Raw genomic sequence first — 25,001 nt, forward strand, 5'->3', positions numbered from 1 at the left:
AGAAGGGCCAAGACAGCTCAGTGGGGTCTCTTACAAGAGCACTAACCCATTCGTGAGGGCTCCACCCTCATGACCTCCTCACTTTCCAAAGGCCCCACCTGTTGCTACCACCACCTCTGGAGGTTAGGATTTCAACGTAAGAATTTGCCGCCAGGGGCGGTACAAGGGACACATAAACATTTAGACCTTAGCAGTAGCATATATGGCTTCTCCATCCTGAACGCCTTATAATAAATGGTATGTGTTCAAAGGTTTCATAATAATTACAGTCTGCCCTGTATTTTCACTCTTATCAACTACGTAAGTACTTATTTATTGATTTAGCTACATCAGTAGGCCTAACATGTTAAAGTACTTTAGAAGTCTCTATTTGCAAACTGAGAGCTATTTATAAATGAACACATGACAGCAGAAGGCATTTACCAAACCAAACAAACCAAAACCCTATCAAAAAAAGTCATACCTACACCTTACCCAATCATTCTAGGTTCTGAAATTTTTTGTTTTTGTTTTTTTTTAGATTTTAGGTATTTATTTGAGAGAGAGCCAGAAAGAGAGAGAGGAGAAAGGGGCGGGGTGTGTGTGTGTGTGTGTGTGTGTGTGTGTGTGTGTGTGTGTGGGCAGGATCAGAGGGAGAGGAAGAAGCAGGCTCCCCAGTGAGCCGGGAACCCAACGTGGGCCTCAATTCCAGGACTCTGGGATCATGACCTGAGCTGAAGGCAGACGCTTAACCAACTAAGCCACCCCGGTGCCCTGATTCTGGGTTTTGTTTGCATTTTCATATGGGTGGTACACTTCAATTATCTGTCTAAATGCTCGTAAAACATAATTAACCAGAGACAATAAACCATCCCCCCCAGTAAAGAATAACTATCGCACTACCACTCTTGTCTTTTATTCATGTAAAAACCATTAACCATCTAATCAAATACCTATAAAGCTCTCAACTAACTACAGTTACAGTTTTGGAGTTTTATTGTCATTATTATTATTTCAATTCTATATTGAGATCTATATGAAAAAAGTTAGGAAAATTATGTACAAAAAACATTCCACCTCTCTTCCTTTTCTGAGCATCATGTTCAAGAACCATTAGCACTAGTGTGAAAGTCTATGGGAAGCCAGCTACATAAAAGTTAACCTAACTTCCATAAATCCTCCAATATTCATGGTACTGCTTTTTAAACAGATGCAATGGGAAGAAAATGGACACTAAACCAGAAGAGGCTAAGGAACCCTATATTCGTATGATTAAATCATATTCCCTTTCTCACAGATATGATGTTACTTAAGGTCTAACAAGGAACTGCTCATGATGATAGCAAAGATTTCTCTGTGGTTCCTCCCAGTCACTTAAGATACTAAACTTTGGGGGCGCCTGGGTGGCTCAGTGGGTTAAAGCCTCTGCCTTCGGCTCATGTCATGATCCCAGGGTCCTGGGATCGAGCCCCGCATCGGGCTCTCTGCTCAGCGGGGAGCCTGCTTCCTCCTCTCTCTCTCTCTCTCTCTCTCTCTCTGCCTGCCTCTCTGCCTGCCTGTGATCTCTATCTGTCAAATAAATAAATAAAATCTTTAAAAAAAAAAAAGATACTAAACTTTGAATAAGGGTATCCTTTATATTTTTCCCATTCCTTCAATCCTTTTTCTTTCAAGAGCATATAACAGAATTCAAATTGCAGAGACACTCTTTGATTCTGTTACACACACTGGCAATGCAATGACACATCTTTGAAATAATTTTTTGAATTATAAATCATTTTAATGATAACAAAAAATAAAATATTTAAGGTTATATATTCATCCATTTCTAACTGGCCTTTATTTTCCCCACCATCCTATGTAATAATTACAATCACGGCATGTATGAAAAGGAGGGAGGCTGAAATTCTGTTCCCCAGCTGGTGCTGTTTGGGGAACCCACTCAGCGACCGTGGGGTGGCCCCATCTTGCTACACAGCTCAGAGAACTGTTGTAACAGCTAATTCATATTGCTAAAGGATCTCTTTAGGACAAGATTTCCCTTTTATCTGTCTCCTTACATCCTATGCTAAATGTCTTCTAGATCTTTCTCTGGTCCCTCTCATCCAGTGTTTTTTAATTTTCATATCCCAGAGATTCTCCCTGCCCCTCTCACATGTACCTAATACTTTCTCTGTATATATTCTTATTCCAACCAGCCAAGAAGATTCTGTAGTCTTCCCTTTTACAGTTTTGTGGCGGGGCGGGTGGGGGGGTGGGCGCGCAGGAGTGTGTGGTAGGGACTGATATTTTTTCCACACAGCTCAGAATCCCCACCAAGATATTCTGGCACAGCAAGTGGGGGAGAGGAGGGAGGGTTATCCCAGCTTCTTAGGCTCTCCCTGAGAAGTCTTGCTTTTTCAAGAAATAATTTCTCTCCTGGTTTCCCAGAGCACTTGATCAGGTTTCCCTTCTATTACAGGTATTTTTAATTAAGATTTTAATAAAACGTTTATTCTTATTTTCCTCGCTTATGTTTACTTAAACTTTTTACATGTTCTGGCTACTAACTTCAAAATAAATAAAATGAAATCTAATACAGTTAATCTATGTTGTGTCAACTTTGTAAGTTTTTTGTCTTATTTTTTTATTTCATTTTACACTGACTCTCTGATGCGGGATTTGTTTTTACAAAGCCTAACAAGAAGTGGGGCTGCAAGAGAATGACAGTGGGAAAAGGCCACCTTCCCCAGCTCTCCCCACTGCTCTGTTGATTCCTGACCCCCAATGCATTGAGAATTCTCCCCTTAGAAATTCAATCCGTTTTCTACAATCTTAAGGCTCAGAGTACAGATAGCACATTTTATTTACTTGGTAAACGTTTCCTAGCATCTCACCCTACTTAAAGCTTTTATAAAGAAGTTTTTGTTTTGCAAACCTAAGAGCTCCAATGACAGCCACTGGATTTTGGATAAATCAGAATGCCTTAAGCCAGGAGACAATAGTAACTGGAAAATCATACAAATACAGTACTTGACACAAATAATAAGGGGTTGGAAGGGTGTACAATTTGAGGGCCCATCTTTAAGGAAGTCAACATTTCAAATACAACACACTCCCCAAGCCTTAGAAGAGGTTACCGAGGAGCCCTACAGCAGAAGCAGAGACCAGATGGCACCATGTCACCTGCGGGACTCAGGAAGAGGAACACATTCCTGCAGCCAACCTCTACCCAACCTCTGATGTCCTTACTTCCTTGCAATTCCCTTCCTGGAAGGGAGCTTCTTGGCTTGGGACATCTCTTGGCTTTCTCCCAACACTGTGAAGTCAAGGAAAAGCTGGACAGAGCAAGATTTTTTTATTTGTTCTTTTGCTAAAGGAATCACTGCCAAGCAAGCTGGGAAATCAGAACCTAAGAAGACAGGAAGGTCCTTCTTACGTTTCAACTGTCCATCCAATTACCCCTGAGAGAATCCTTGGGATGCAGAGCATCTCTTTTCGCCTGCTCCCCACAGGAACCAGAAATAGCACTGAATGGGTTAAAGGAGCTGAAGAAGAATTTCGCAAATTTCTCTCACCTGTTGAGTCTTAAAATGCATTCCATTCACCTAAGAGAAACCTAGAATCAAATCCTCCTCCCAGGATTTATCAAGTGGCCACGGGCAAGAAGAATATGACCTTTCTGACTTGCAAGTCCTATGAAAGGGGACAAGAATGCCTATGTTGCAAGACAGTTGTCTGGCTCGAGCGAGATGAACTAAATGTGCCCAACACAAGGCTTGGCACATGCAGCCACTTGTGATAATTCCTTGTCACTGTGACACTGCCACTCCAGGGGTGGAGTCTATGTGTCTGACCCCAGGAATCTGGGCTGGCCTTGCACCTGCTGAGAAACAATGAGTAGAAAAGAGGCTGTGAGAGTCCTAGGGCCTCAGTAGGCCTCAGAAGACCTAGTAGCATTGGCCTTTTGCTCGCTTGAGTGTTGCTCTAAACCTGCCATGTAAAGAAACCAGTCTAGAATACTGGAGCATGAGCGATCACCTGGAGAATGGAGACAGCCAGCTGACAGTCAGCACTCAGTACGAGCCACCAGCCATGCTGGCAAGCCCACCCCCATTTTCCAGCCCAGTGCACCCTCCAGCTGAATGCAGCCATATGAATGAGCCTATAACCAGCAGAGTAACTGCCCAGCCAACCACAGAATCATGAGAAATAATAAATCATTGTTTTAAGCCCTTAGGTTTGGGGGTGGTTATTCATGATTACATCAAAACACCACTCAATAAAGGATAGCACTGGTTATCACCTTTTCCTAACCAAGAAATGTTACACCCATCTCTCAAATGGTACCAAGTCACAGCAGGATAGGATATTGGGTATCCAGAGCAATGTGATCATTTCCCCCTCCTTTTAACCTATGGCCTAGGGGCCCAACAGCTTGTTTACACCTTCTATCCAGCTGGGAGATATGGTGGCTTCAATGAGAAAAAGCCAAGGAGTTTCTAAATTCTCTAGGTGACCTTTCATTCTGTTCCCTAAGGGTCACTTAAAACCCTACCAAGGTACACGGAGAGTGGTTTCTCTTCTCTTCTAATATCTTCCCATAAAATTGCCTTTGTCAGCTGCACTGTTTCCCAATAAACATGATATTTACCAGCATGATGATATATCTGTTTGACACTTGTCAGGCAGCCAAAAAATCTGAACACAGGGACACGTTTCCCTGAACCATGTCTCAGGCTAGGAGGTGATGTTCAAAACAATCACATGAAGCTTCGGGTGACCTCAAGGTTAACATTTACTATAAACCTCAAGTTTAAATTCAGGAGAGGTCCTGTAAAAGTACCTCAGCTTGACCCATAGATTTGGTAATAAAGAACTATTCTGGGACAATGCTCTGAGGTAAGACTTGAGTGAATGTGGCCATGGAAACACAGACCCAGGTGGCTCATGACACTTGAACTTCCCCGGCTCCACTAAATAAGGTCACGCCACCCCAACCTGTAGATCTCGGGGTCCTGCTGACACTCTCCTATGGGACAACCCGGAAATACTGAAGAGCTCAGAGAAGTGCTCAAGATTTCTTGGAATGGTGGCTCAGAGCCTCTCTCACTCATGGAGCTCATCAATGTGAACATGAGCCATCCTGCATGTACGGCCCAACGACAGACTTGTGCATGCGTGTTTTTTTTGTTTTGTTTTTTTTTTTTTAAAGATTTTATTTATTTATTTGACAGAGATCACAAGTAGACGGAGAGGCAGACAGATAGAGAGAGAGAGAGAGAGAGAGAGGGAAGCAGGCTCACTGCTGAGCAGAGAGCCGGATGCGGGACTCGATCCCAGGACCCTGAGATCATGACCTGAGCCGAAGGCAGTGGCTCAACCCACTGAGCCACCCAGGCGCCCTGCATGCGTGTTTTTAAGAGAAAAGATTTCATCCATTGTTAAAGTTCTGATACATTGGTGGTGGCTGAGAGGATGGGTGAAACAGGTGATGGGGGAATTGAGGAGTGCACCTGTCGTGACAAGTGCCAGGGGCCGTATGGAAGTGTTGAATCACTACACTGTACACTTGACACTAACAGGACATGCTGTATGGCAACGGGAATTTAAATAAAGTCTTTAAAAATAAATAAATAAACATCCTCACTTCTTGCTTTGTAAGTAGGAAACCTAGAAATCCTGAGCAAGTGGGTTCTACTCACAGAAATTCTACTCAAATGATACATTCGGTACTATAGAAAAAAAATTGTCTAAGAACAATACCAGATTGCTGTTTTCATCTGTCCTCTTATAGCTCTCTCTGGATTAAACCCATGGACTTCCCCCTCACCCTAATAACCTTTCACTGAGGACTTGCCAAGGCATGAGACCCCTGACTAGCATGGAGGAACATGGTATGAAACAGCAGCATAAGGCAAGGTCGCTAGGTTTTGCTGTACAACACTGGGGACGTTGTTGAGAATGCTGGCCATTGCAGATGCAGTGTTTTCTGGCTGAAAATCCGAAGGGGAAATTTCTCTCACCTCCTAGAACCAGAAACAGATGGATTTCTCCAATCTGGTTTCTCTTCGGGACACCTTGAAGCTCGGTGTGGATTGCTTGCTTCTTCTCTTAGGCTGCTGGAATACTTATAGCCAGAACTTCAAAGTATACTAACCAACTTCACTCATAACTCCCTCTTATTTTCCTTTAGCTTATATTTCTTTCTCATCCTAAATTTACCGTATCTTATCCTATTGCGTGCATCTTTGTAAGCCATCCCAAAACACTTTTGGAATTGGGTAGGTATAAGTAAAATTAAAGATACTATCAGCAATGTGTATGCCTAGTTCCCCTACTCCAGATGATGAACCCTGGTCAGCAAAGGCTGTGCACCGCCCTGCTAGGAAATCCTTAGAGTGTACAGTGATATCATTTCACTGCTGAATGGATATTTGGGGAATTAAATGGTAGAATAAGTAAATTTTTTAAAAGATTTTATTTATTTATTTGACAGAGAGAGAGATCACAAGTAGACAGAGAGGCAGGCAGATAGAGGAGGAAGCAGGCTCACTGCTGAGCAGAGAGCCCGATGCGGGGCTCGATCCCAGGACCCTGAGATCATGACCTGAGCCGAAGGCAGAGGCTTAACCCACTGAGCCACCCAGGCGCCCCAGAATAAGTAAATTTTGACAGCACTCTGTTAACTGAATTTTAAAATTAAGCAGTCTACTAAAGATTTCATCTTTTATCCTCCAAACAGGAATGTGTCAAAGGAGGCATGTACAAGGGTGTTTCCCACAACATCAGAAGCAGCTCTCAGGGTCACTGATAGGGGGATAATAAAATATGCCGGTGCAGCCACACTATCAAAGGCTAAACAGACACTTAACTAAACGAGATGATACCAAAGGGCATTCACCCATCACATGCTCTGGGGTGGGGGAAAAAAAAAAGAGCAGGAAGTGAAATAATACATTTCTCGTAAATAGCTAACTGGCTTTTTTTGACATTTGTAGAGAAGAAGGACTAACTGGCTGTATTTGGAAGTGAGATCAGGGAAAATGGGAGCTGGAGAAAGGGAAAGAAGTAAACTGTCATCTTCTTGAGCATTGGTTATTTTCATGGTTTTTCTTTATGTTATTTATAACAAGAAAGTTTCACTTTTGTAATTAAGAAATAAAAAACACTGAAGAAAACATGCAGTGACTTCAGGTTGTAAAGCATTCTGGAATCCTCAAAATGTCCAATGTCTCAAGGGTCTGGTTGGGAAATACTATGCTGGGATCCTCCAAACAAGCAGTCTTTGCTCTGTGGCTAGGCCTTCCCTATGGACAACTCAGCCTCCCTCCCTTAGAGCCTTTATCCTGCCATGGATTCCTCCACAAAGCAGGGAAGAAATTGATCTGTTTAGTGACATACACACAGGTTGCTAAAATATGGAAAGGCAAAGGATCTTTCTCAATCAGAACACAGCTGCAGTCTTTTTAAGTCCTTAAAACAGCATACAGCAAATTATAAAACATTTAAATTCTTAATCATCTCAATGTTTTTTTTACATGTGTTAGAGCAAAACATGTTAACTGAGCAAGACTAGTTTGGTGATCATGCCCCTAAAATGTTAAAACTTTGTAAAGGGGGAGGGTTTAGTTGTTCTATATTTTTCACCAAATGAAAAATTCCTTCTTCCCCAATTCCACTCAACAAATACACACCAAATAGGGAGAAGTTTTCTATGCCTTCAAATGTACTTTTGGAAGGTTTTTTAAAGCCAATCTGGAGAAAGCTAATTAAATTAACTTGACCAGGACAGATTCTCCGCATCCCCAAAATGTAAAAATCAAATCAAAACCAATGTATAAACCCATCAATGAATGGTTACTTCCTAGGTGGCCCAGGCAGGATCGGGCAGACACCGGTGCAGCATAGGCCAGGATCCCAACACTGGACTCTATAGGAACAGTCAGGTGGATACCATAAGTCCAGAGCTCAGAGATAACATCAGGCAAAGTTCAAGATATACACAGGACAGCAGAGGAGAAGGAACGAGAAGCACTGAAAACATATCACCTAAGGTAAGAAAATCAAAGCAAGGATGGGTCAAAGAGAGGATCCAACTGGACAGAATGTGGATGATAAACACAAGCAAGTAAACAAGCAACCCCAGTGAACTGTGACACTTGTGCACGCTGCCCTCCACGCTTTGCTGTGCTCACTCACGGGTCACAGGGCCAGGTGTATGAGTCAGGTGTTAATTGTTACGAAAAGGCAACCAAAGGCATGCAGATAAACTTTGCCCTCGATTAACTCCAGGGCATGGTTACTGGACATTTCCTCAAGGATGGTGGATGCTGGCTTCTGCCTCACTTAGCTCCCCAAGAAGCTTTTGAAGACCACGAATAAGGATTCCAGTTCGATGGTGAAACAGGCATCTAAGGAAGCTTTGATAAGCTAACCCTTTCACACAAGGTAAGAATACATTCCAATCCTCTGTAAGGCAGCTAATTTCCTAATGAGCTTCATCAGCAATGGGGTTTTGCAATAACACATCCCACCCGCTTCTGTTAAGAACTTCTCAAAGCTCTAAGAGGAATTATGAACCCACACACTGCATATGAGCCCCTCTGTTCCCTATCCAGCTGATGAAAGTGGACATGGCCTAAACCCACCAGCCAGTCTGTTCTGGATCTACCTGTCCTCTTAACCTACGGAGAGAAATCTGCTTTAAAGACACTGTTTTCAAATCCCAAGTTTACTCCTTCCATGCTTTCTTTTTCCTCAAAACCAACTATTTTGCTTTGAAGTGGACAGAATCAGCAGGAAGTTTCCCCTTTGCACTTGTCCATCCAGCTGCCTACGCCAATGTGAGTCCTGCACCCATGTGACACCAGATGAGTCCTCACACCACCTCCTGTCCCCAGCAACAGAGGTCCCGATTTCCCAATCAATTCTGTGTTCCCCTCCTGCATGTCCAACCTGAATGCAACCTATTTATCTACTCATTAGGCAAATGACTTCCAAACAGTGGACTCTGGTCTACTAACAAGTGAGGATTTTTCAGAATACTGAATAGGAACAGAAAGCACAGAAACAGAAACAGAAAACAGAATGCTATACAGTAAGGGTGCATATTGTTTCATGAAACTGGTTTCAGATGCACCTATACTTACTTATGTCCTGGGTCGCAGTGCAAAAAAACCATTTTGTACTGTGTTGTAAAATCCAGAAACGTTTGAAACACTGCTTTAGATAAGCCTTTGTCCCCTTAGTCAGACTACCCCCTTGCTCTCCGTCCCACTGCTCAGCAACTCCCTTCCTCATTCTGACCCAAGCTCTGAACAGACTTCCAGCTGTCTTCTTCACCCGCTGTTTTCACAAACCTTGGCCTTTTACAATGATTCACAAGCTCCTTCTCATGTATCCAAAGGATTGCCTTCTCCTTGAACAGACCAATGTTCTGAGGAGAAAAAAAAAAAAAAAAAGATCCTTTGCTATTCCTGCCTTCTTTTCAGGTCTGGGATCTGCTTGCAGAATATCCAACTGTCTCACTATGAATAACAAACCTCAGAGCAGTAGGACTCCGTTTCTTTGTGTGCTACCTTTCATCTCCAACAAGAAAAAACACCACCAAAGTCGCTCGCACAATGCCTTAGGTTTTCTTACAAAATGAACCTCACTTTCCTGATGTAATGCATTCTCTGGTGTCATACATTTAGTGCCTGATACCGATGCCAGGTGAATGCAGCTCAGCCCGAGTGGGGAGTTAAAGTCTGGTACCCGTCCTCGAGAACAGATGGTTACCCCACCTCCATATTGCCATCTTCTTCCTCTTGCAAGGCAAAGGGAAGGAGGGAAAGCACAGCAAGGTGGCTGTACATGCGTGGGGGCAACCTTTCCTCTCAAGGACGAGGGCACAAGCTGTCCAGCACAATTCTACCACCCCCACCCCCGCTTCTGCCCTCCCTTGTCCACCCTCCCACAATTCTCACCCAGACAATTCATTCATTCTCTTCTGCCACAGAAAAACTCGTTTTCTGTATCTTCCCATAAGACTGCTCAGTTTACTTTTTTCAGCCAAAAGACCTATCCTACTTTTTAACCTTCCAAGAGATATCAATGCTAAATGGAGCCTTCATCTGTAGGATATGGGCCACTAATTTGAGAAGAAGGGAACAGGGAGACACTGAGGTCTGAAGGTTTCTTATGAAACCTTGGTTTCTGCTCATACTTGAGATGCCGGCTTTCAGGGTAGAACATAAAAGTAGGGTGGGAGGAGAGGGCTGCTCTAGACTCAGAAGGGCAAGAAACACACTCAGAGGGAACTAGGGAGAAGGGGAGGTCTCACCTAGGACACATTCCAGAATTGGCCTGGAAGCTCTACTACTAGCCCCTTTCTGCAATCCAACCCTTTTCCCACTTCCTAGTGGGGGAATACAGGGCTCCTTCACTACCTCTCCGATTGCCCGATTATTAGGCAGGCCATCCATCCCTCCCAGGTCACCATGTCCTCCTCCCCACTCCTTTGCTGGGATCGCTCTTCATCCACCTAGCACGGAGTTAGGTCTCTGATAGCTCCAGCTCCCAAGGCCTCTGTTTACCTTGGTGATCAAATGAATCTCTCCCTGATTAAGATTTCAGAGGGGAAGGAAAAGACAGGCCAACTCTGGCATCCATACTCCAGGGTGTACTGAGAAGACCCAGCTTCTCTGGGTTAGCTTTGGCCCTTGACCCTTGCCATTCCTAGGCACTTCCAAGTATACAGCTTTAGTGATGAAAAGCCATTATTCTTTCCAACAAGGTCAAGAGACTTAGAGGCAAAGGAATAGGAACAGAAAGCTCATAGAGTAAACAATTACGACTGACTGAGCCACTGGATGCCAAGTGCCCCGCTCCAGACAGGTAAAATCTGTACAAGATCACACAGTAAGGATTCCAGAGCTGGAGGGAGGTATTGTGGCAAAAGGAGTTGCAGGAGTAAAAAGAAAAGTAGCACTCTAAATATATTCTCAGGGTCATCTGATGGCACAGGAAGGGGAGGTGGCAAGTCGACTAAAGTCCACAGTTTCTGGAGCCATTCTTCCCAATTTTCTCCAATTTTCTAGCATGGCAGGAGCCCACTTTTCTAATTTAGTTCCATCCCTACAATTTAAGGAAAAGATTAACACGGGGGGGGGGGGTGGAATTCTCCACTTCACACTTAGAAGGGAACTGAGATTCTCTGTCTTATTACCTTAACTGGCTACAGAAAGATAAAGCTGCATTCCAACCTATACCATGGGCTCACACAGCAGTATCTCTCTCAACACAAACACAGAACAAGATCGATTTTTCTCAACTCCATTTATGACTGGTGAAGATTTTACTAAAATGATAGCTTGTTTCCTGCCTCACACATCAACTCCTAATAACCACATAAACTCTCCCATCTTGTCCCCAAACTGGCACTGGATTCATTTAAACACTGTCAAAGATCACTCTTTAGGAACAATTTTATAAATTCACATGAAAATGTGTGCTACATTAACAGATTATACAATTGAGGGGGGAAAACGTACTGGCCATCAATAGTGACCCTTTAGTGAACTTCAACAACTCAAAGTACTTTCACAGAGGTTTTCCCACCCTCTTGGGGCTGCAGGAATCCCATTTCATGGCTGGGTAAACCGAGGTTCTCGGTTTAATAAACTTGCAGGGGTTACAATGGTAGAGCTGTAAATAGAGCCCAGTCCCTTTCCCACTACTATTCTGCATGAGATGGCTAAAAATGGGACGCACTTGAGAACTACAAGGGTGAATAAAAGCGTCTTGTTTTATTTAGATGGGGGGGAGGGGAGACTTACCCACTTGATGCACCTGTGTACCGGCCTCTAACAAGAAAGCTTTCCCTGGCTGCCTCACGCACCCACCCCTTTGGGCTGAGAGCCGGGAAGCTTCCCGGGCAGACCCAGCAGCACGAATCGCGCACCCGGGGGACGCCAGCAGAACGCCGGGCTTACGGGCGGCGCGGGGCCGCGGGCCCCGGGACACCGTCAGCGCCGCGAGCGGCGCGGGAGCCCGCGGGGCCGGGAGGATGCTGCGCGGCCGCACACACCTGCTGCAGCCCGCCCAGGCGCCCCTGGCCGCCTCCGCGCTCGGGACGCCCACCCAGCTCCGGGTGCCGTAGCCCGCGGCCGCGCTAGGCCGGGGGCGGGAAGCCCCGGCGCCCCTGCCCGCGGGCCGTGCTCGGCGGCGCTGGGGAACCGCGGGGCAGAAGCGAGCCCGCCCTTTTCCCCGAACCCCCTCCAAACAGCGTCACCTGTGCCGGGTCCCGGGGCGACTCGCGCGGGCGGCGGCTGCACCGGGCCGGGGAGGGCGGCGGGTGGTTACAGAAACCTGGTCATCTGGCCCGGCCCGAGGGCTGGCGCTGGCCAGAGTCACCCCGCGAGATCCTCGGCGGGAGCCAGGGGAGCCGCGGGGCCCCGGGCCGCTCGGAGAAGCAGTCACAGAGACTACAGACACCGCCGCGGCCGCCGCGCCCGCCCGGACTGCGGGCTAGGGTTACCGCAGAGCGGCTCCTTAAAGGGGCCGCGGCCGCTCGGGCTCCGGCTCCGGCTCCCACTCCGGCTCGTGGCTGCTGCGACCCGCGGCCAAAGTGGGCGGGGCCCCGAGGCCGCTGTAGGGCCGACCTTCGCGAGCTGGACTTGGGTCCCGGAAAGGGCTCCGAAACGGGAACACCCAAGGAGGGCTGCGGTGGGATTCGGGAAGAACACACCTCGCCAGGGACAGGGCGTGCGGTTCCTCCGCTTGCCAAAGCAAGGAGCAAAACTAGCAAGTGGGGAGGAACGGTCTGAGTCCGCTTCCGCAGCGGCCAGTACCTGGGTTCGCCACGTAACCGAAATTCTTTTCAGATTATGAATTTGTATTAATAAAAGAAAGGAGATGAAAAGATAGTTGCAGATTTTTCATGCCACGTCTGGCTTGGCCAAAGCCAGGTCCACCCAGTTCTTGCTAGGGACTGCAGGTGCATTCCAAACTGGGTAGGGGGCGTGTGTGAAACAGGCCCGTTCTCTTGGAGCCGCCTCCTCCGGAATCCCTGAAAAACACCCTAGAGTGCACTAGCACTCCACCTACACCCAACATGGAAGCCCCTCTGCTGTCAGGGTGGGGTAATAGGATTTGAATTTTTGATGCTGGTGGACATTTCCAAGTTGCCCAATGCCTAAAGTTTGCCATTCAATAGTAGCTCTTCTGACCTGCTATGTACAACCTCAAAAACCTTCAAATGTTCTGGATTAACACGACGGAATTGGTTTGAATAAAACAAAATGATGAAGAGGTATATTTAGGCTGTTAAAATTTGCGAAAAGTATTCAAAAAATTAGAAGATGTGGCTTCTAATGTTAATTAGTAACCACCACTCTTAATAATGTAGGGCAGTTATTTGTAAGAAATGCCTATCAGTGGGACTAATATGTTTTACCTAATATTTACATACACACAAATACATGTTAGCTAACCGAACCTCACTGAGGCTCCATTTCTTCATTTCTCAAATGGTGATAATAATTCATAGTTACCGCTGGAGACCCCAGTCTCGGTAAACGTACCTCAGACTGACCTAGAGAGACAAAACCTATTCTGTCCTACAGACAACAGCCTGCCTGCAGTCAAGCAGGGTAGAAGATTCTGCAGGCCCCAAGTGAATTTCTCCTTTCTCTCCCCAAGACTCTCAGGAGTGCCCTTTGACCACAACCTGTTCCACTGTATTTTCTTCACAAGGTCTTCCGTCCTCGACAACTTTGGTTTGCCCCACACCTGCTTTCCGCGTTCACGTGGCTAGATCATAACTCTGCAGGGACAAGGTGGCTGTGTGTGCTCATCTGTGGGGTAAGCCCTAGGTGTACAGATTGCACATGTCAACTCTGGACTCTGCCTCCACATATCAACTCCAGCCCCTCCCCTGTGCTTGTCTCCAGTGGCTAATAGTTGTTTGGTTTTTTTCCCTGATAAATACACCATCATTATGTTTAATATACGTATTTTCTTACACCCATAGCAGCAGCCAAAACCCTGCAAACCCACAAAAATCCACTCTATACTCTATGTCCCACTATATATTCCTTCATATCAGGCCTCTACAAATGCACCATTAAATCTGCAGGTTGTTGCGAGATTATACAGAGCATGTAAGCGAATACATCAAGGACAAGGTCTGAGATAAGGAAAGGAATTCAGTAAATATTAGTAGAATTAGTAAATATTAGTAGAATTAGTAGAATTTTGAGAATCAAAACTCAATGAACTTAGGAGGTAGGAAACTGTATCAGCTGCGTATTTTTTTTATCAAAATTGTAATGCAGCTTAATTTCTTTAAAAATATTCATTTTATTATTCACATTTAGATTTCTAATTATTCTTAACTTCATTTTACCAATCCTCTCTTTCCAAGAACAGTTTCCCCAAATTCTGTTATTTACTGTCTTAAGTTTTTCTGCTTGTTAACTGTGAGATATCAAAGCTGAACTGCACTTCTTATACTTTTGCTCACTGAAACGGTTCAGAGAGATGAAATTATTTTTCTTTCTTTAAAAAGAGAAAAACTGGGGCGCCTGGGTGGCTCACTGGGTTAAGCCTCTGCCTTTGGCTCAGGTCATGATCTCAGGGTCCTGGGATGGAGCCCTACATCGGGCTCTCTGCTTAGCAGGGAGCCTGCTCCCCCCCCCCACCTGCCTCTCTGCTTACTTGTGACCTCTGTCAAATAAATAAAATCTTAAAAAAAAAAAAAAAAAGCAAAAGGTACAGAATTTTTGAGGCAAATTTTCCTGATAAAAAATTTTTTTTGCATATACTCTAGACAGGAAATATGGTTTATTATATTTGTTTTTATGTATCTTCTTTCTGTGTGTTTTGAGTTTTTTTTAATTCCAATATGATTAATGTACAGTGTTATATTAACTTCAGGTAAGCAATATAGTGCCTCAACAATTATATACATTACTCATTGTTCATCATAGGTGTACTCTTAATTCTCCTTACCTATTTCACCCATCCTCACAGACATAGATCTCCTTTATCCATTCATCTATGGAATACCTGGGTTGCGTCCATATTTTGGCTATTGTAAATAATGCTGCAATCAACATAAGGGTGCATATATCTTTTCGAATGAGTGTTTTCATACTCTTTGGCTAAATACCAGTAGTGGAATTACTGGATCATACAGTAATTCAGTTTTTTTTTTTTTGAGGCAACTCTGTACTATTTTCCACAGTGGCTGCACCAGTTTGCATTCCGACCAACAACACACAGTTTCCTTTTTCTTAACATCCTCACCAACACTTGTTGTTTCTTCTGTTTTTGATTTTAGCCATTCGGACAGGTGTGAGGTGATATCTCATTGTGGTTTTGATTTGCATTTCTCTGATGAGTGCCATTGGGCATCTTTTCATGTGTCTGTTGGCCATCCGGACGTCTTCTTTATAGAAATGTCTGTTCATGTCTTCTGCCCATTTCCTAATGGATTATTTGGGTTTTTGGTGTTGAGATGTATATGTTATTTATGTATTTTGAATACTAACCCTTTATTGGATATGTCATTTTAAAATATTTTTCCCATTCAGTGGGTTGTCCTTTAGTTTTGTTGACCAGTTCCTTTGCTGTGCACAAGCATTTTATTTTAATGTAGTCCCAGTACTTTATTTTTGCTTTTGTTTCCCTTGCCTTAGAAGACATATTTAAAAAAATGTTGCTATGGCCAATGTCAGAGAAATTACTCCCTGCGTTATCTTCTAGGACTTTTTTTTATGGTTTCAGGTCTCCCATTTAGATCTTTGATCCATTTTGAACTTATTTTTGTGTATAGTGTAAGAAAGTGGTCCAGTTTCATTCTTTTGCATGGAGCTGTGCAGTTTTCCCAATACCATTTGTTGAAGACAAATTTTCCTCATAAATTTGTTTCCAAAAATTTCTAAACTAAATAGAGACAATTGTTTAGAAAACTAAGACCAAAAGCTGCTTCTTTCTAAAATAACAAGATAATTAATGCAGAAGTATTTTGGAAGATTGCCTCAATTCTCCACCCTGCTCTGTTAGTGAAGATAACAAAACACCAAGCATTTTGATCAAAAAGATTGATTTCAAAATTAATAACCCCAGGCACTACTTTTTAAATTACTGTTGATTTTAATGTATCAAGAATTGGTGAGGGGTTTTTTTGTTGTTGCTTTGTTTTGTTTTTAGTATTTAAAAGTTCTTTTGGGATGCCTGGGTGGCTCAGTCAGTTAAGCAGCTGCCTTTAGCTCAGGTCAGCAATCCCTCCCCACCCATCAGGCTCTCTGCTCAGCAGGGAGCCCACTTCTCCCTCTCCCTCTGCCTGCCACTCCCCCTGCTTGTGCACTCAAGGTCTCTCTCTCTCTCTCTCTCTTAAATAAAAAAAATAAGGGGCGCCTGGGTGGCTCAGTGGGTTAAGCCGCTGCCTTCGGCTCAGGCCATGATCCCAGGTCCTGGGTTCGAGCCCCACATCGGGCTTTCTGTTCAGCGGGGAGCCTGCTTCCTCCTCTCTCTCTGCCTGCCTCTCTGCCTACTTGTGATTTCTCTCTGTCAAATAAATAAATAAAATCTTTAAAAAAAAAATTTTTTTTAAAAAATAAAAAAAATAAAATCTTTAAAAATAAAGTCCTTTCATTTTTCAGAATTTTTCAGGAAAAAACTATTTCAGGATATTACCAAAGGTTAGCTCTGGGTGGGTGAGATCCTTAGGTCTTTTAGATTCTTTTTGCCTATCTTATTTTATGCGACTTTTTCCTGTAATATGTATGTATTATTCTTGTGTGCATCTTTATTTTTTTTTGCATTTTTATTTTTAATGAAAGTAACATATAAGTAAAAATTCAAATAGTTCTTAAGAAAGTAACATATAAGTAAAAATTCAAATAGTTCATAAAGGCTTATAACAAAAACACTCGAGTCCGATCAGCCCCTTTTCCAACTTCCCCCCACCTGGCTTCACCCCATGTTCTACATAACCCTACTAGGTTATTTCTTAACAATATGCTTACACCAGTGCTTCCTGACTTTTTTAGACATTATTTATTGACTTTTTGTCATGGTATTTGAGGATTTAGCTCTTTCACACATACCACCATCACCACTTTGCCCTCACCCCTCCTTCTCACACACCTACATCACAACTTCTGTTCAAATCAATAATTTGTGTTTTTATCATCCTGTCAAAGTAAATACAGTGCATTGTTGAATCAAGTAAGGTGCCATGACAGTGCTTCTCTTGAAAATCTCCTCTGTTGTTCCTGGAGTTAATAATTGCCTTCCTTTTTCACTTTTTTTTTTTAAATGTATCTAACCCAAATTTTATCCAGATGCTTCAACATATCTAACAAATGCCCTTGTATCTTCCAATGCCCAAACATTAGAAATTCACTCTCTTGGGACACCAGGATGGCTCAGTTGGTTAAGCAACTGCCTTCAGCTCAGGTCATGATCCCAGGGTCCTGGGTAATAATCTCATGTTGGGCTCCTTACTCAGCGGGGAGCCTGCTTCTCCCTCTGCCTGCCACTCCCCCATCTTGGGCGCACATACCCGCTCTCTCTCATAAATAAATAAAATCTTAAAAAAAAAAAAAGAAAGAAATTCACTCTCTTATTTTGCTAAAGCACAGATTTCAGTAGTTTACTCAGAGCGTGTATATAGAAGGTAAATTTTTTTAGCATACTTGCATGTCTGAAAATGTCTGTATTCTATTCTCATCCTCAACTGATAATTTGGATAAGTTGCAGATCATTTTCCCCCAGCATTTTAAAAGCACTGTTCCATTTTCTTTTACTTCCAGGGTTGCCGCTGAACTAAATGCCTAATGCCTTTCTGGTCCCCCTTCCTCTGTAGCTGGTCTATTCTTCATTCTAGAATCTTCCCAATAACTTTACAGTCTGCAATATCACAATCATGTGCCTTGTGCCTTAGAATGGGCCTTTTTTTCTTGGATTGTGCTAGACCTTCAGGGGTGCTTTCAATCTTACCTGCAAATCTTTTATTATTTTTTTTTGCTAATTTCCTCCTTCTCATTTTCTATATTCTCTCTTTGTGAACTCTTAGTCGGCAGGATGTTGGAACTTCATTATTCTTCAGATTGATTGTCCTTTTATCCCACTGATTATCTCTACAGCTTTCTTTTCTTTTCTTTCCTTTTAATTTAGGTAGACTCCACACCTAGCATTGAGCCCAACTCAGGTCCAGAACTCAGGACCCTTAGATTAAGACCTGAGCTGGAATCAAGAGTGTGATGCTTAACTGAACCACCCAGGCACCCCATCTTTTCTATTACCTAATGTCCAAGACGGAGGTTCTCAACTGGGGAGGGGTGGGAGGTGTTAGTTCTTCCCAGTCCAGCCATTTGGCAATGTCTACTGATGCTTTTGGCTGTCATCACAGGGAAGGGGGACACGCATGAGCCCCTAGAGAGTAGAGGTCAGGGAGGCTGCTACCATGTCACAATCACAGCCTCCCACAGCAAAGAATTTCCAATCCCAAATGTCAGTCATTCCAAGATTGAGAAATTGTGGACCAAGAGAATTAATCAGCTTTACCTCTGAAGTACATTTGTATTTCAAACATATTTTTGGCACAGGATGGCAGTGTGCAGTGGTTTAGCCTGGGAAAAAGTCTGCAGAAGCAGTGCCCATAGCAAACTGATGAGGCTACAACAGGCCAGTGATGAAGGGGAGCAAATCACTGATGATGATTCTGTTTCTTCCCCACAGATTGTCTAAAGCCACAGGGAAAATGGTGGGAAAGTTACCATCACCATTACCAGAAAGAGCTATTTATGGCTTTGCTCTTTTCTTTCTTTTTTATAAAGATTTTATTTGTTTATTTGACAGAGAGGTCACAAGTAGGCAGAGGCAGGCAGAGAGAGAGGGAGAAGCAGGCTCCCTGCTGAGCAAAGAGCCCGATGTAGGGCTCGATTCCAGGACACTAAGATCATGACCTGAGCCAAAGGCAGAGGCTTAACCCACTGAGCCACCCAGACGACCCTTTGTTCTTTTCTCAAGCTCCCAATTTGGCTTCATACTATAGGTTGCGTGAGCTTTTATTCCTGAACCTTGGCTAAACTCCTGAGGCTTAACCTACTGGCCTCAAAAATATTGGACAGTTGCACTGCCTGTCCACCTCCTCATTGCTACAGTGATCAGTTATATACTCTTTTTTTTTTTTAAGATTTATTTATTTATTTATTTTTAATTTTATTTTTTATAAACATATATTTTTAACCCAGGGGTACATGTCTGTGAATCACCAGGTTTACACACTTCACAGCACTCACCATAGCACATACCCTCCCCAGTGTCCATAACCCCACCCCCCTCACCCAATCCCCCTCCCCCCATCAACCCTCAGTTTGTTTTGTGAGATTAAGAGTCACTTATGGTTTGTCTCCCTCCCAATCCCATCTTGTTTCATTTACTCTTCTCCTACCCCCTTAACCCCCCATGTTGCATCTCCTCTCCCTCATATCAGGGAGATCATATGATAGTTGTCTTTCTCTGATAACTTATTTCGCTAAGCATGATACCCTCTAGTTCCATCCACGTTGTCGCAAATGGCAAGATTTCATTTCTTTTGATGGCTGCATAGTATTCCATTGTGTATATATACCACAACTTCTTTATCCATTCATCTGTTGATGGACATCTAGGTTCATTCCAAAGTTTGGCTATTGTAGACATTGCTGCTATAAACATTCGGGTGCACGTGCCCCTTTGGATCACTACGTTTGTATCTTTAGGGTAAATACCCAGCAGTGCAATTGCTGGGTCATAGGGTAGTTCTATTTTCAACATTTTGAGGAACCTCCATGCTGTTTTCCAGAGTGGTTGCACCAGCTTGCATTCCACCAACAGTGTAGGAGGGTTCCCCTTTCTCCGCATCCTCGACAGCATCTGTCGTTTCCTGACTTGTTCATTTTAGCCATTCTGACTGCTGTGAGGTGATATCTCATTGTGGTTTTGATTTGTATTTCCCTGATGCCGAGTGATGTGGAGCACTTTTTCATGTGTCTGTTGGCCATCTGGATGTCTTCTTTGCAGAAATGTCTGTTCATGTCCTCTGCCCATTTCTTGATTGGATTCTTTGTTCTTTGGGTGTTGAGTTTGCTAAGTTCTTTATAGATTTTAGACACTAGCCCTTTATCTGATATGTCATTTGCAAATATCTTCTCCCATTCTGTCAGTTGTCTTTTGGTTTTGTTAACTGTTTCCTTTGCTGTACAAAAGCTTTTGATCTTGATAAAATCCCAATAGTTCATTTTTGCCCTTGCTTCCCTTGCCTTTGGCGATGTTCCTAGGAAGATGTTGCTGCGGCTGAGGTCGAAGAGGTTGTTGCCTGTGTTCTCCTCAAGGATTTTGATGGATTCCTTTCTCACATTGAGATCCTTCATCCATTTTGAGTCTATTTTCATGTGTGGTGTAAGGAAATGATCCAATTTCATTTTTCTGCATGTGGCTGTCCAATTTTCCCAACACCATTTATTGAAGAGGCTGTCTTTTTTCCATTGGACATTCTTTCCTGCTTTGTCGAAGATGAGTTGACCATACAGTTGAGGGTCTATTTCTGGGCTCTCTATTCTGTTCCATTGATCTATGTGTCTGTTTTTGTGCCAGTACCATGCTGTCTTGATGATGACAGCTTTGTAATAGAGCTTGAAGTCCGGAATTGTGATGCCACCAACTTTGGCTTTCTTTTTCAATATTCCTTTGGCTATTCGAGGTCTTTTCTGGTTCCACATAAATTTTAGGATTATTTGTTCCATTTCTTTGAAAAAAATGGATGGTACATTGATAGGAATTGCATTAAATGTGTAGATTGCTTTAGGTAGCATAGACATTTTCACAATATTTATTCTTCCAATCCAGGAGCATGGAACATTTTTCCATTTCTTTGTGTCTTCCTCAATTTCTTTCATGAGTACTTTATAGTTTTCTGTGTATAGATTCTTAGTCTCTTTGGTTAGGTTTATTCCTAGGTATCTTATAGTTTTGGGTGCAATTGTAAATGGGATGGACTCCTTAATTTCTCTTTCTTCTGTCTTGTCATTGGTGTAGAGAAATGCAACTGATTTCTGTGCATTGATTTTATATCCTGACACTTTACTGAATTCCTGTACAAGTTCTAGCAGTTTTGGAGTGGAGTCCTTTGGGTTTTCCACATATAGTATCATATCATCTGCAAAGAGTGATAGTTTGACTTCTTCTTTGCCGATTTGGATGCCTTTAATTTCCTTTTGTTGTCTGATTGCTGAGGCTAGGACTTCTAGTACTATGTTGAATAGCAGTGGTGATAACGGACATCCCTGCCATGTTCCTGACCTTAGCGGAAAAGCTTTCAGTTTTTCTCTATTGAGAATGATATTTGCGGTGGGTTTTTCATAGATGGCTTTGATAATATTGAGGTATGTGCCCTCTATCCCTACACTTTGAAGTGTTTTGATCAGGAAGGGATGCTGTACTTTGTCAAATGCTTTTTCAGCATCTATGGAGAGTATCATATGGTTCTTGTTCTTTCTTTTATTAATGTGTTGTATCACATTGATTGATTTGTGGATGTTGAACCAGCCTTGCAGCCCTGGAATAAATCCCACTTGGTCGTGGTGAATAATCCTTTTAATGTACTGTTGAATCCTATTGGCTAGTATTTTGGCGAGAATTTTTGCATCTGTGTTCATCAAGGATATTGGTCTGTAGTTCTCTTTTTTGATGGGATCCTTGTCTGGTTTTGGGATCAAGGTGATGCTGGCCTCATAAAATGAGTTTGGAAGTTTTCCTTCTATTTCTATTTTTTGGAACAGTTTCAGGAGAATAGGAATTAGTTCTTCTTTAAATGTTTGGTAGAATTCCCCGGGGAAGCCGTCTGGCCCTGGGCTTTTGTTTGTTTGGAGATTTTTTTTTTTTTAAAGATTTTATTTATTTATTTGACAGAGAGAGATCACAAGTAGATGGAGAGGCAGGCAGAGAGAGAGAGAGGGAAGCAGGATCTCTGCCGAGCAGAGAACCCGATGCGGGACTCAATCTCAGGACGCTGAGATCATGACCTGAGCCGAAGGCAGCAGCTTAACCCACTGAGCCACCCAGGCGCCCTGTTTGGAGATTTTTGATGACTGTTTCAATCTCCTTACTGCTTATGGGTCTGTTCAGGCTTTCTATTTCTTCCTGGTTCAGTTGTGGTAGTTTATATGTCTCTAGGAATGCATCCATTTCTTCCAGATTGTCAAATTTGTTGGCTTAGAGTTGCTCACAGTATGTTCTTATAATTGTCTTTATTTCTTTGGTGTTAGTTGTGATCTCTCCTCTTTCATTCATGATTTTATTTATTTGGGTCCTCTCTCTTTTCTTTTTGATAAGTCTGGCCAGGGGTTTATCAATCTTATTAATTCTTTCAAAGAACCAGCTCCTAGTTTCGTTGATTTGTTCTATTGTTTTTTTGGTTTCTATTTCATTGATTTCTGCTCTGATCTTTATGATTTCTCTTCTCCTGCTGGCTTTAGGGTTTCTTTCTTGTTCTTTCTCCAGCACCTTTTGGTGTAGGGTTAGGTTGTGTACCTGAGACCTTTCTTGTTTCTTGAGAAAGGCTTGTACCGCTATATATTTTCCTCTCAGGACTGCCTTTGTTGTGTCCCACAGATTTTGAACCGTTGTGTTTTCATTATCATTTGTTTCCATGAATTTTTTCAATTCTTCTTTAATTTCCTGGTTGACCCATTCGTTCTTTAGAAGGATGCTGTTTAGTCTCCATGTATTTGGGTTCTTTCCAAATTTCCTCTTGTGATTGAGTTCTAGCTTCAGAGCATTGTGGTCTGAAAATATGCAGGGAATGATTCTAATCTTTTGATAACGGTTGAGACCTGATTTAGGACTGAGAATGTGATCTATTCTGGAGAATGTTCCATGTGCACTAGAGATGAATGTGTATTCTGTTGCTTTGGGATGAAATGTTCTGAATATATCTGTGATGTCCATCTGGTCCAGTGTGTCATTTAAGGCCTTTATTTCCTTGTTGATCTTTTGCTTGGATGATCTGTCCATTTCAGTGAGGGGAGTGTTAAAGTCCCCCACTATTATTGTATTATAGTCGATGTGTTTCTTTGATTTTGTTATTAATTGGTTTATGTAGTTGGCTGCTCCCACGTTAGGGGCATAGGTATTTAAAATTGTTAGATCTTCTTGTGGGACAGACACTTTGAGTATGATATAGTGTCCTTCCTCATCTCTTATTATAGTCTTTGGCTTAAAATCTAATTGATCTGATATAAGGATTGCCACTCCTACTTTCTTCTGATGTCCATTAGCATGGTAAATTCTTTTCCACCCCCTCACTTTAAACCTGGAGGTGTCTTCGGGTTTAAGATGAGTTTCTTGTAGGCAACATATAGATGGGTTTTGTTTTTTTATCCATTCTGATACCCTGTGTCTTTTGATTGGGGCATTTAGCCCATTAACATTCAGGGTAAGTATTGAGAGATATGAATTTAATGCCATTGTATTGCCTGTAAGGTGACTGTTATTGTATATTGTCTCTGTTTCTTTCTGATCTAATACTTTTAGGGTCTCTCTTTGCTTAGAGGACCCCTTTCAATATTTCCTGTAGAGCTGGTTTGGTATTTGCAAATTCTTTCAGTTTTTGTTTGTCCTGGAAGCTTTTAATCTCTCCTTCTATTTTCAATGATAGCCTAGCTGGATATAGTATTCTTGGCTGCATGTTTTTCTCGTTTAGTACTCTGAATATATCATGCCAGCTCTTTCTGGCCTGCCAGGTCTCTGTGGATAAGTCTGCTGCCAATCTAATATTTTTACCATTGTATGTTACAGACTTCTTTTCCCGGGCTGCTTTCAGGATCTTCTCTTTGTCACTAAGACTTGTCAATTTTACTATTAGGTGACGGGGTGTGGACCTATTCTTATTGATCTTGAGGGGGGGTTCTCTGAACCTCCTGGATTTTGATGCTTGTTCTCTTTGCCATATTGGGGAAATTCTCTCCAATAATTCTCTCCAATATACCTTCTGCTCCCCTCTCTGTTTCCTCTTCTTCTGGAATCCCAATTATTCTAATGTTGTTTCGTTTTATGGTGTCACTTATCTCTCAAATTCTCCCCTCGTGATCCAGTAGCTGTTTGTCCCTCTTTTGCTCAGCTTCTTTATTCTCTGTCATTTGGTCCCCTATATCGCTAATTCTTTCTTCTGCCTCATTTATCCTAGCCGTCAGAGCCTCCATTTTTGTTTGCACCTCATTAATAGCTTTTTTAATTTCAACTTGGTTAGATTTTAGTTCTTTTATTTCTCCAGAAAGGGCTTTTATGTCTCCCGAGAGGGTTTCTCTAATATCTTCTATGCCTTTTTCGAGCCCGGCTAGAACCTTGAGAATCGTCATTCTGAACTCTGGATCTGACATATTACCAATGTCTGTATTGATTAGGTCCCTAGCCTTTGGTACTGCCTCTTGTTCTTTTTTTTGTGGTGAATTTTTCCGCCTTGTCATTTTGTCCAGATAAGAGTATATAAAGGAGCAAGTAAAATACTAAAAGGGTGGCAACAACCCCAGGAAAATATGCTTTAGCCAAATCAGAAGAGATCCCAAATCGTGGGGGGGGGAGAAAGGGGATAAAAAGAGGTTCAGAAAGAAAGAAAAAAAATTAAAAAAAGAAAACCAATAAAGAAAAAGTATAAAAAGGAATATATATATATATATATATATATATATATTAGATAAACTAGTTAAAAATGTTAAAAAAGAAAAGGGTAAAAGTTAAAAAAATTTAGCAGAAGAAGAAAAAAAAATTAAAAAGAAAAGAAAAAAAATTAATTTAACTGCAAGGCTAAAGAATCATGGGGAGAAAGCCATGAGTTCCGTGCTTTGCTTTCTCCTCCTCTGGAATTCCGCCGCTCTCCTTGGTATTGAAACTACACTCCTTGGTAGGTGAATTTGGTCCTGGCTGGGTTTCTTGCTGATCTTCTGGGGGAGGGGCCTGTTGTAGTGATTCTCAAGTGTCTTTGCCCCAGGCGGAGTTGTACCGCCCTT

The 25,001-nt window shown here is 42.6% G+C and overlaps 1 protein-coding gene across 6 annotated transcripts in view; it reads right to left on the reverse strand.

Moving 5' to 3' along the window:
• The window catches only part of TLCD4 (TLC domain containing 4), a 125,324-nt gene that overhangs the window by 71,421 nt on the left and 28,902 nt on the right, over positions 1 to 25,001 (reverse strand). The window contains exon 1 of one of the 6 annotated variants that reach the window (XM_047723657.1): positions 12,236 to 12,564. The exons of the other annotated variants lie outside the window; for them this stretch is intronic. The gene's annotated coding sequence lies outside the window, so the exon portion shown is untranslated. Of the gene's footprint in view, positions 1 to 12,235; positions 12,565 to 25,001 lie in introns of those variants that run through there. 6 annotated transcript variants of the gene reach the window in all.

Source organism: Lutra lutra, chromosome 4 (assembly GCF_902655055.1).
Source record: "Lutra lutra chromosome 4, mLutLut1.2, whole genome shotgun sequence".
In the NCBI taxonomy this organism is placed as follows: Eukaryota; Metazoa; Chordata; class Mammalia; order Carnivora; family Mustelidae; genus Lutra; species Lutra lutra.